We start from the raw sequence: 12,204 nt of genomic DNA on the forward strand, positions 1-12,204 counted from the left end.
CCCAGCGCTGCGCCAGTGAGGAGCGGCGTCGCGGCCCGGCCCCTCGGCCTGCGGGGTCAGCTGAGCAAACAGCTGGGAGGAGGGGGCCGGAGCTTCACGTGGAGCGCTGTGTGCGGGGCGGGACGCAGCGGCGCCGCGGGCTCTCCGCGCCTTGGGGTAGAGGGGGTGCCGGGCGGGCGGCGTTAGGACCTGCGCGGCCCCGAGGCGCTGCCCCCAGCTACCCCTGCGCTGCCCCGCGCCCGCAGGGGGGCGCCAAAGTGCCCGCCGTGCCCGGGGTTGGGTGGCTGCAGGTGCGCTGAGGGGAAGGGGCTCGGGCCGCCTCCTGGCCCCAGTGCGGGCGTTCGCAAGTAGCCGCTGGGATGGAGAACCGGAGCCACAGCTGTGCAGGCGTGGAGAGAGGAAATTTACAGCCAGAATCCATACACTGAAAATTAAAGGCCCCGCAGTGACCTTAGCTATGTTCCTTGAGTCTCATGCATTTTCAGTTCTGTGGAGATGTGGGAAAAGGGACTGCACAGAGCTCCCGTATTCCTTCACTGGAGGTTGAGGGGAGGCCTCGTGGCGGACTGCAGCTCCTCACAGGGAGCAGAGGGTCAGCGCTCAGCTCTGCCCTGTGACAGCGACAGGGCCTGAGGAAACGGCATGGAGCTGTGTCAGGGGAGGGCCAGGTGGGGGCTAGGGAAAGGCTCTGCCCCAGAAGGCGGTGGGCATGGAACAGGCTGCCCAGGGCAGTGGGCACGGCCCCAAGCTGCCAGGGAGCATTGGGAGCGTTGGGACACTGCTCTCAGACACAGGGTTTGGGTTTGGGTGGTGCTGTGTGGAGCCAGGGTTTGGACTGCATGGTCCTTGTGGGTCCCCTCCAACTCGGGACATCTTGTGATTTTGCAATCTTGTTGCTTTCCTCCAGCAAGAATTTTAAGCGATCATACAGACCTCAGCCATATGACACCACTCAGTTCACAGCTCTGAGGTAATTATACCTTTTCAGAAGAAGCTTTGACAGGCATAAGTAACATCCCTGCACTTCTGTGCACACATGTAGCGTTGTAGGAAACACCTGCAGGGCAAAATGATGTCGTTACGGTACTGAGTCCTCCTAACATTTCTGCAGTGGGTTGTGAGCTCCCATGTAACCAGCAGTCATTTTTGCATGCAAACATGAGCTGATTTTTCTTTTAATTTCTTTTGAAGAAAAAGCGGTGACCGTGACATTTAATAGAAATTGCAGGAAGTTTCTGTATGAAATGAATTGCCTCTGCCCACAGCAGTCTGATGCACAGAAGAGGCGCAGGTGCTACAGACTCCTTTTTACTCCTTTAAGGTTTTTCATCCACACACTGACAAAGCCCAGCTTTCCCTAGCTTATGAGATGTGACGATAGCCCATGGCAGTGTGGCTGTGCACTACTGCTATATTCGTTGTGCTGTGCTCCCTGGCACCTCGGGAAGAGAAATCATCAGACTCAGACTCAGGTCCCTTGCATAAGTCCCACAAAGTCCCGCACAGGAGCTCACAGACAACTCATCTTTCCAAATGAGGTATAACCAGTTTATGCACAGGGACAAATTCACTCCAGCATGGCAATTGTGCACTGTTTAATGCACTCACAGAATCACAATAACCACCTCTAAGGAATTTCCCTGCTCAAAGGGGGATGCCCTGGCAGGTGCAGAAATGTCATACCCTGCTCAGTGCCCCCCTACCCACTCAGGCCTCTGCCACTGGGACACATCAGAGGGGTTTCCCTCATGAAATGTCGCCAACAGAGGTACTTCCCATGCCTTAGAGGAGGCTGTGAGCAAGTGTTTCAGCTTCTCTGAACTGGGTGCGAGGATGAAGTGGTTCCTGATGAGTTGTCACAGAAGTGAAAGCCTGCTTTGCCCTTCAGCTGCTCAGTGCTCAACAAAGATGATCGGGCTCCCTTACAAGACAAAGAAGCACCAAAGCAATCCAGAGACTGCCTGGCTGTAAGACTGCTGAACCCTCCTGTTCCCACCTAGTAGTCTCTTATTTTCAGTCCTACAACTGATGCTCCTTTGAATGATTATTAATCTTGATGCCAATAAGCATTGGCATCTCAGGATTCACTTGTGCAATTGAGTGAATATCATCTAAATTCACATACCATGCAATGCATTGAAACAGTTTTTCACTGAACATTCTCATGCAGGATTCCAATCATTTTAAATAATTGAGTCACCAAGGTTCTTGATGCATTAACAGTCCCTAAGTAGAACACACTGCAGAAAATCTCAGAATACAAATTACTTGCATTGCTCAATTTAATTGTTCAAAGATGTCAGACTTCCCAGCATGAACTGGCTGAGGAGCTGTGAATAAGTGCTGTGGTCTCCTTACTAGACATTTCTCTCATGCCAAACTTGCTTTCTCCAAACCCATAATAAAGAACACTGCATCAAAAACTAATTGTGTTTCAGGATGATGTTGGTGGAAACTTGTTTAGCAGTTGAACGTTTCATGCTATAGCAGCTCTAGAGGGATGTTAAGCAAACATTCTCTTTCCCATTGTCCCCTTTATTAAACTTTTGAGTCACACCACTCAAACTCTGCTATGCCTTTTCCGCTTTGCCGGTGCCGATAACAGAATCTTATTGCAGTGGAGTGTAGTCACTTTTCCTGATCTCTATTGCTGTGCTAAGTTCACACTCCAACTTACGTTAAAAGAACTTCCGGAAAAAAATAAAGTTTGCATATGAGTAATTAGGGCAAATGCGCAGAAGGCAAGCTGGTGAGTCAGCAAGTGGCTCGGTGAGGACAGCAGCAGGGATTCGGCAGCAGAACAAATCAACACAAAGATGTGAGATAGGCTCCGTCTGTGGCTTCACATCGCTCTGCTGATGGCTCAAATATCATTGTGGTGGGCACTGTGTGCATTTGTTCTCAGGACCCTATCACACCCCAGCGATACTGATTGGCAGAACTTCTGCTGACTTCAGTGGGAAAAGATCAGCGCCTGAGTTTTCTCAGATATCTTCCTTCCAAAGAACACTTACAGTTTCTGAGTGTGGGCTTGCAGATGGAAGATGCTAAAGAGAACTAAAGACTCCCTCCACCAACTTGAGTTGGTGACTCACATGGCATGGGATGCCACCGCAACATCCCATACCAGCAACACTGGCTTTCCTGGCCTCAGCTCTGCTGCACACTGTCAGTGGTCCAAGGTCTGTTTCTATGACTTCTTATGCTTAACAGTGCTGGAACCTGAGATCTCTGGCCACCATCTCCTTTCCCAATAGAAATATGAATTGAAATTTGAATTGCATTCAAACCCCCAGCGTAATAGCTAATGCTGCTGTTACTCACATATGAAATATTTGATGAAATGGGAGTACGTGATGGCAGTCAGAATCTCTCTTTGGCAAATGTGATTTCCACTGGTCTTTTCTAACTTTATCTTCTCTCCCCTCTCTCTTATCTTATTCTTCCTTTGGCGTTTGCACAATACAATTTTTTTTTTAAAATATGACCATCCCTTGAAGGCTGCCTGCCTCGGTGAACATTTGGGTGTTAAGAAATACTCTCTTGAGTTTGACTTCTGCACAGAGAAGCACACCAGTGTGGATAACGAAGTATAATAAAAGCACTATGTATAATTTAGTGTAATTAGATTTGAGGGAAGGATTTTCTACCCATGAAAGGGATCTACCAGATGAAAGCAGAAGGCAAGCAGATGCTCAGCAGGCTTCACCATGCAGTTTCACCAGTTGCCTACATCCTGCCAACCCCAGGCCACTTCTGAGCAGATATTGCCAATTGTACGGTGGTTTTCCTAATGTGGACAAAAAGAGGATGGAATTTTTTAAATTATCCTTCCAGAAAAGAATGGGTTTGTGGTTGAAGCCCTGAATGAGAACTCAAGGAGGCAAGGTTTGGTTACAAGCTTCCTGTGGGACACTGTAAAAATTACTTCAAGAAGGATTTCGGATCTCAGCACTGCAGTCCCTTGCTGCTCTCCAAGCAGAAGAGTTCACAGATATAACCCACTGCTCAGGATACGCAGCTGTTGGCTCTGGCCTGCATTTGGCACAGTGATGGGACTGGGAAAGAGGAGCCAAAAGTCTGAGGCCTGGCTGCCTCCGCTGCAGGTTCTGCTCAAATAATCATAGAATCATTGAATCATAGAATCATAGAATGGTTTGGGTTGGAAGGGATTTTTAAGATCATCTAGTTCTAAATTCTTGCTATAGGCAGGGACACCTCCCCCTCCCTCTAGAGCAGGTTGCTCACAGCCCCATCCAGCCTGGCACTGAATGCTTCCAGGAGGGGACATCCACAACCTCCCCTGGCAACCTGTTCCAGTGTCTCACCACCCTCACAGTAAAGAATTTCTTCCTGATATCTTGTCTAAATCTACTCTCTTCCAGTTTAAAACCATTTCCCCTCATCCTGTCACTACCTGTCCTTATAAAAAGTCCCTCCCCGCTTTCCTGTAGGCCCCCCTTCATGTACTGGAAGGCCGCTATAAGGTGCCCCCAAAGCCTTCTCTTCTCCATTCTGAAGAGTCCCAGCTCTCTCAGTCTGTCCTTGTAGGAGAGGTGCTGCAGCCCTCTGATCATCTTCATGACCCTCCTCTGGACCTGATCCAACAGCTCCATGTCCTTCTTGTGCTGGGGGCCCCAGAACTGGATGGAGTACTCCAGGTGGGGTCTCATGGGAGCAGAGTAGAGGGGCAGAATCACCTCCCTCAACCTGCTGATCACACTTCTCTTGATGCAACCCAGGATACAGTTGGCCTTCTGGGCTGAAAGCGCACACTGCCGGCATTGTTGCGTCTTGCATCAACCAGCACCCCCAAATCCTTCTCCTCAGAGCTATTCTCAAGCCATTCTCCACCCAAAATGTATCTGTGCTTGGGATTGCCGATTACCAATTCATCTTGGTCCTGAGTCCCTCTGATCACACCAGGCACTGTTCCCCTGGCTATCTCTCCTGCTCTGTGGCATGGGGACTCAAACACCTCCATCTCCTCTTCCTCTCACCCTGCTCACACACCCAGAGTGCGACTTTCTCACGAGGCTGCGGTGAGCAGAGCACCACCGGCTGTCATCACACAAACGAGCTGTTTTTACTTGTGACCAACGAAGTGTTTTTAACCTACATCCTAGAAGCCAGCAGGACACTCCCGATCTGTCAATCAGACCATAATACCTCATACCTACCAGGCTTGTTTTACTTTCGTCTTTGCCCGGCTTCCTTTTTGATGGTATGGTAAACACAAGCGAAATGCCTTGACAGCACACAAGGGAAGGAGCAGCAGTCAGCAGAGGCAGCAAGAACTGTGCTGCCGTGTGCACAGAAGTTATAACTCAGAGCAGAGGGACAATGCATGTCTCAGAAGGAGAAGTGGTTTCAATTTCATGCAGATTTCCGACTCCTGCAGCCAGTTATGATCAGCAGCAACGTTTTGAGAGAGGTTTCTTGTTCTTTTTTTTTGATCCTTTCTGTCCCTCCTGCGGAGTCCTTTGTTATTTTTCAGGTTGGACTGCAAGCTTCTCACACAAGACTGAAAGGACTGACATAAATGCAAAGATGAACATGAACAGGCCTCACTTGTAATTAAAATGCAAAAGGGAACAAACTATTTTGCCTGATCAAGTACTGGGAACTATTTCAAATTCTGTTTTCTTCCTGTTTTGGCATCACGACACGCTTTCGAGCGATACATGTTTGTTAGATGTTTCTCCTTAACATCTCCCCAACTTGGATCAAGCTGAAACAAACAGGAGCTTGAGGTTTTGCTTGTTTGTTTGTTTGTTTTCCCGCGGCACATCAAAAATGCAGTGCAAGCTTTAATGACTGACTGTTATAACATGTCTTTCACAGGATGGCAGGCATTTATGGGGGAATGAGGCAATTAATATGTTACTTAGGCATGCAAAGACAAGTTAGAGGCAGCTGTCTTTCTTCTCTTGATACGGCAACACAAGCATTAAAACAATGACTTCTTAAATCTTTATTTTGTCTATCTGTGTTCACAGTTTGCTTGTTTAAGTCAAAGCTTTAGGAGATCGCTGTATTTTCAGGACCAGTAATTTCTGTCTCAAGCTTACTGTCCTGCCAATTATTTCAAGTAACAAAATGAAAATCTGTATCTCAATCCCTTTAAGGAAATGCTAGTAATGAACTCAAGAGCTCCCATGTTCTAACCTTAGCCTCTAAAGAATGGTTTTTATAGAACATCCATTTCTCCTTCAGACTCTGGTATTGCAGAGCCTGGGGTCCAGAGCTGGATGTCTCACTGCACCCTGTGCCTACCAGGTGGGTAGATGAGGAGGGATGCGTAATGCTCTGTTTCTAAATCGCAGGGTCAAGGAGCTGCTTGTTGCTCTAGGCGGAAATCAGCACTTTGCAGCCTGATAACAAGAGAGCTGAGATGCAGCAGATTGCAGTTCCTTTAATTTTCTTCCAGTTAATTAAATGATCAATGGCAGTATTGGCTTTCAGCCATGGCAGTGCCAGCTGAACTGAGTTCTCCAGTTTATGAGAGGCTAATCAATAGCCATCATTTAGAGCAGTGATACACATTTTTATTTGAAAGCCAAATATCAAAATGGAGAAGCAAAATACTGCTGTTTTCACATCAAATGGAGATGTGCCCCCAGAATATCCTAAAGAAGGTAAGGATGGCACTGTAGTTACAGCTTTAACTTGGGATGCATTTTTACTTCTCTGCTTGCCATAGACTTCCCGCGTGACCACGGACAAAACCCTTAAGCCCAGATATGCAAAGATATTCAGGCAACTGAGATAAAAATCAGCTGGACTTGGGTACATAAATAGCTTGTGGATCTGGGCCTTTGGAAGATAGCCTAAGCTCCCTGTTTACTAAGGGGTAATAGGTATTTCCCACTACTGCAGCAGGACTGCGGCAACTCAAGTCGTATTGGCCGAGTTAGAGCAAAGAGAAGGCAGCGACTGAATGCCTGCAAAGGCGTTTCACCACAAGCAGCATCTGAGCACTGTGCTCAGTACCTTCTCCAGGAGTTCAAAGTGCTACCAAGGGCTACCCACCTCCGTCAGCAATAGCAGAGACCAGTTTCCTCTTTGCTTGCTTCCAGCTGTTCCTTGGTTCAAGCTGTGTTCCCAGAGACAGCAGCCAGAGACACTACAGAGCATGGGGCAATAAGAGGACTACTGGCACTGGGCTGACAGTGTGCTCCAGCAGGTGGGAAAATTAAAGGAAAAAAGAGTTGAGGTATAGAATGGACAGGGGCTATTCCTGCACTGTTAATGAGGAATTTAGCAGTCCTGTCAGGCTATGGTAGGTTGGAGCTCACAAGCACAGAGGACAGGAAAGCCCTGGGTTCATATGTCAAAAGATGTCAAGACAAGATGGAAAGTGTCTGCCAAGGAACTGAGTAAGCAAAATTCAGAACCATAATGATTAAGTTGGTGCATCAAACCTCTCTTTGCTATCTGAGATCAAATGTTAAGTAATGAAACTGTTTACCAATAAGAGGTAACTTATGAGCGTGGGAAACAAAGATCTCATAGCAGCTGGATCTAGATAAGAATGACCACAGACCTCACCATTTTCAGAACCAAATGAAGATGTGTTTATGCTGCCAGCTTCTGCTCAGTACAAGTCTTCAGTGCATGTAGGTATTCATGCTCCCAACAGAGCAAATTACATCCAAACTAATGAAGTTTTCCTGTCTTGGAAAGAAGGAAAAAGGTTAGTTCATGGATGTGATGTTCAGTTTTAGAACATCAGAGAAAATTTAGAACATCATGAGAAAAATGCCTCATCAAAATCGAGACAGCAGAGTCAGAAACCAGTTAAATTTTATCACTGCTTCCTCTCTGCTGCTATTATTTTAAAAAAAAAAAGCAGTGGAGTATACCAGTAGCATCTCTACCACTCATTTATGTTACTAAAACTGCTACACAAAGCTGAGAGGAAGTACTGCCAGCAATCTCCCCCAGGTAAAAGCAAGCACTGGCTGAGTACAACAGCTTGTGGATTATTGATAGGACTGGCAGCTGAACATTAAGACAGCTTCTCCCAAAGCAGCAGCAGAAGGAATCTAATGGACGTGGAAGGGCATGCTTTCTGGAGAAGGAGGAATCCATTCTGCTGGAACAGGAACATTTTTGCAGGTTGCTGAATTGAAAACAAACAAACCGAATCAACCCATTAGGTACTGAGATCCATAGGAGAGATCATCAGCATGGACTGGGCCAGAGACTGACATGCCAGAGTCTTAGCAGCTCTTGGAAGTGTCTGTGTAAGTGGTTTGTTGGACCATATGCCTTCCAGGCTCCTCTGAGGCTCTCAAGCCCACATGAGGTGCCCCTGGCCCTGTGCTTCATTCAATTCTGCAAAAGGAGCAGCACAGCCATGCTGCTCTGTCTGTGGGGCTTCTCAGTGGAACACTAGAAGCAGCCACAGTAACAAACCCAGGGGAAAGCACCCCCTCTTGCATCAAAATGCAGACGAGCAGGCTGGGCTCAGTCAAAAGGTCAGCTTGTTGCCAGTCCATTGACTTCTTCAAGGTCACGTACGCAGCCAGCAGCATTCTCAGGGATACCTCCCAACTTTCCAAGTTCACAGATCTGTGCGGTAACCACTAATCTTCCTGGCAGGGATTTTTATAGGCAAAAAGTTGCTCACATTTTTTTTTCTCCATCAAGAAAAGACAAGTAACGTGCATTATATGACTTGAAGACTTTTCCCTTTAAGGCAAACTTGTCTTAAAAAATGGGCTGAAAATTATTTAAACAAGCTGAAAAGTACCAAGGAGCACTGTTTACTTTGCAAAACATAGTTATCTCATGTCCAGGAGCTCTCACTAATTTGAAAAGTTTCCACATGACCTCAGAGCTTCTGGAGCATGTGTGAGCCTTCTGCAGCATCTGCTGCATAAGATGGTAAAGAAATTGCTGCCATAGGCCCACGGAAGTGGTAATGAAGTTCTGTCTGACAAGTCTGAGATGGCACAACTAGGCGAGTTGTTTAGAGTAAGTGTGCACATAACTCATGCCCAGAGAGCTGTGGGTGCCCCATCCCTGGAGGTGCCCAAGGCCATGGCTGGGGCTCTGTACAGCCTCATCTGGTGGGGGGCTACCAACCCATGGCAGGGCTTGGGGCTGGGTGGGCTTTAAGGTCCCTTCCAATGTAAGCCATTGTATGGTTCTGTGATTCTGTGATACACATTCTCACCTGAAAAATGCTGCTCCGCACACACAGCCCAGCTGCTGGTCCCAGGGCTGTGGGCTGTGCTAGATGCAGGGAGGTGTCCTGGGACTGGATGAGGCCAGGAGTGCTGGTTGTCAGAGAAATCAGGCCATGCTCAGGCAGCCTCATAGGAGGGGAATGAGGAAAACGGCATTTCCTGGAGTTAGCCAACACCCCTGACCAGAGAAAGTCAATCTCATCAATTATTATCTCTCCTTCTGATTGCCCTCTCTAATCTCTCCTGCTGGGGAGACTCCTCCCAAATGCCTCATTGCTAAACAGCAATTAAAGCATGAGGACATGAGCAACCCCGTGTTATAAAATGGCTCACAGGCCGCGGAGCACTGCCAGGCCTGGCTGTGACAGCACAGTCTGCCTTTTCTGACTGCTTTTGGGAGCCAAGAACACCCATCACTCATCAGAGACCTCGTGAGGGTTCGTGTCCCCTTGTAACACCATCCCAGGCCTTTATGAGATGTTCTCTACGTGAGGCTGGGTGATGGAGGCCAGGAGGCTGGTTCGGTCCTGAAGTGGGTGACAGCATCTGTTCTCCAGATACCAACATGGGACCGTTCTCCAAAACATTTTGTGTTTGGCTGAGTGTGTGAGCTTCCAGGAAAAAGCTGCTTCTCCTCTGCTGCTCCATTTCTTGTACATATCAACATGGTGTCAAATTCATTTTCTCTGTGGTGAAATAAGTTATTTGAAAGTCCAGAGAATTCAGTGGGGGCAGGGTTGGGGATTGGTCTCTCAACTTGTTTCCACATTGTTTTGGTGGAAAAACTTCTTCTTTGGTTACGAAAAACATCTTCTCCAAGAGAGTGGTGATGCATTGGCACAGGCTGCCCAGGGAGTGGTGGGGTCACCGTCCCTGGAGGTGTTCAACAACTGTGGAGATGTGGCACTGAGGGACATGGTCAGTGGGCATGGTGGGTGTGGGCTGAGGTTGGGCTTGGCGATGTTGGAGGGCTTTTCCAACCTGAATGATTCTATGATTCTGTGAAAAGCAACAGTTGAGTATGGGAGGAGAGAGCCTTTCCCTGGGCATCCTGCTGAGCTGTCCTGGGGAAGTCTCTGAGGTCCTGAGCTGTGCAAGGGATGGGGAAAAGGATGGAGGTGACAGTAAGCAGAGGGATGGTGAGCACATGACACAGAGACAGAGTGGTTTCAGAAGAGGGATGGCAGTGTATGAGCAATAAAGTGGGAGCTACCAACACAATGCTTCCTGTTAACCACACAGCAGACTGCTTGGCTTTCCAGTGAGAAGGCACCACGGAGAGGTGAGGGGATCTGCTGCGGAGCCATGGCACAGCCTGTAGCACAACATCACACTGGATGCGTAAGGTGAGCAACTCCCACTGCAACCCAGGGGGGTGCACCTCACCTTTGGTGAGGCACTGGCGCAGGCTGCCCGAGGAGTGGTGGAGTCAGCATCCCTGGAGGTGTTCAAAGGAATGGGAGATGTTGCACTGAGAGACATGGTCTAGAGCGGTCACAGACATGGGTTGATAGTTGGAGTAGAAGATGTTATTGCTCTTTTCAACCTTAATGATTCTGTGATTCCCAGGGCTGGAGCAGAGTCCATGGCCCTGTAAGTGTGAGACCTGCATCTGGAAAGAGCAAATAAACAGCAGAACAGGGGTAACGCTGCAGGCTGGGAAGGGGCTGGATGGTGTTGGGAGTTTGCAGCTGCCCCACCGAGGGCAGAAGCACCCTAAAAACCCTGAGTTCTTCTGCAAAGACCCATCAGAGGAAAGCCCTGCTCCCTGTCACCCACAGCATGATGCGCTGCCAGCTGCCCCACGAAGCTGCACGCCTCTGCTCACGCTCGCAAAACGCATCCAGCGCTGTTCTGTGCAGGGATTTACTGACGTCAGCAATTCACGGAAAGCCACCGGATATTAAAAAAAAGGCACTGGGATTAAAAAAAAAATACACGTAAAAAACGTAAAATATTAATAGCAGCACTGCCTTTTAAAAGCCTTGACATAAGTAGAAAATAGAGCTAGCCACATTTCATAAATGTTTAAAGGATGGATGGTATTCCGTGGCAAAATGCTGTTCTCTGTGACAAGCGTGGAGGGAGCATCTAGGGGCAGAGGGACTCAATGACATACATTTGTCTTCCTGTGTATTTTGGAACATGATTTATTCGTGTTCATTGAAATGACAGCTTTTCTGGTAATTTCTTCCTTTCCCAGAAAGAAGCCTTAATCTCCTTACTGGAAATTGTACTATTTATGCAGCAAATCCTGCCTCTGAAATTGCTTGAGATCACAAGTTACGTAACGTAAACAGATGGAGTTGGACCATTTTTTTGGTATGTCAATTCATATTATAATCTGAGCAGGCTGTGATCGTTTATCAGCTCATTTGCAGTGTAGAGAAATAGATGGAGGAGCAGAAATGTGCAGTTAATATACACTTGCATAGGAATGCTTACGCCCGCAACAAGACCATCACTAAATAGCAATAATAATAATAATGCTTATTAAGGACTTTCTTCGTTCTTATGAACAGAAGAGCCCTGTGTGCCACGCATAGTGCATTACATCATGACCATCATCCCGCAAAGACACATGCATGGCTTCACTTACACAGCGGATAGATGCAGTTATCTGCAGCTCTTGTGTGAAGTTACATCTCTGAGGGTACCAGTGAGATCCAACAGATGAATGAGGGGCAGGAGGAGCTGGAGAGAAGCAGGCCAGGGGATGGCAGGCAGAGTGAGAGCCCTGGTTAACGCTGCCCGCTTCGACCCTTCAGCAGTATTAAGCCTTAAAGTGATGGATCGTCCACCCAGCTCCCACTGACCACGTGCATTCCCTGTGGAAGTCAACATACAATACCTAGTTTTAAAATTCACATTAGCTTAACAGTGCTTGTGCTAACACTCATGGCCAGGCAGACAAAATCCTGAAGGGCTCAATTACGCTTGCATAGATTTCATCTTTTTTTGTTAGTCGTGTGGCTTTTTTATTTCACGTGAGTTTAAGCTGAAGTGA

This window comes from Numida meleagris, chromosome 6, assembly GCF_002078875.1.
Source record: "Numida meleagris isolate 19003 breed g44 Domestic line chromosome 6, NumMel1.0, whole genome shotgun sequence".
Taxonomy (NCBI): Eukaryota; Metazoa; Chordata; class Aves; order Galliformes; family Numididae; genus Numida; species Numida meleagris.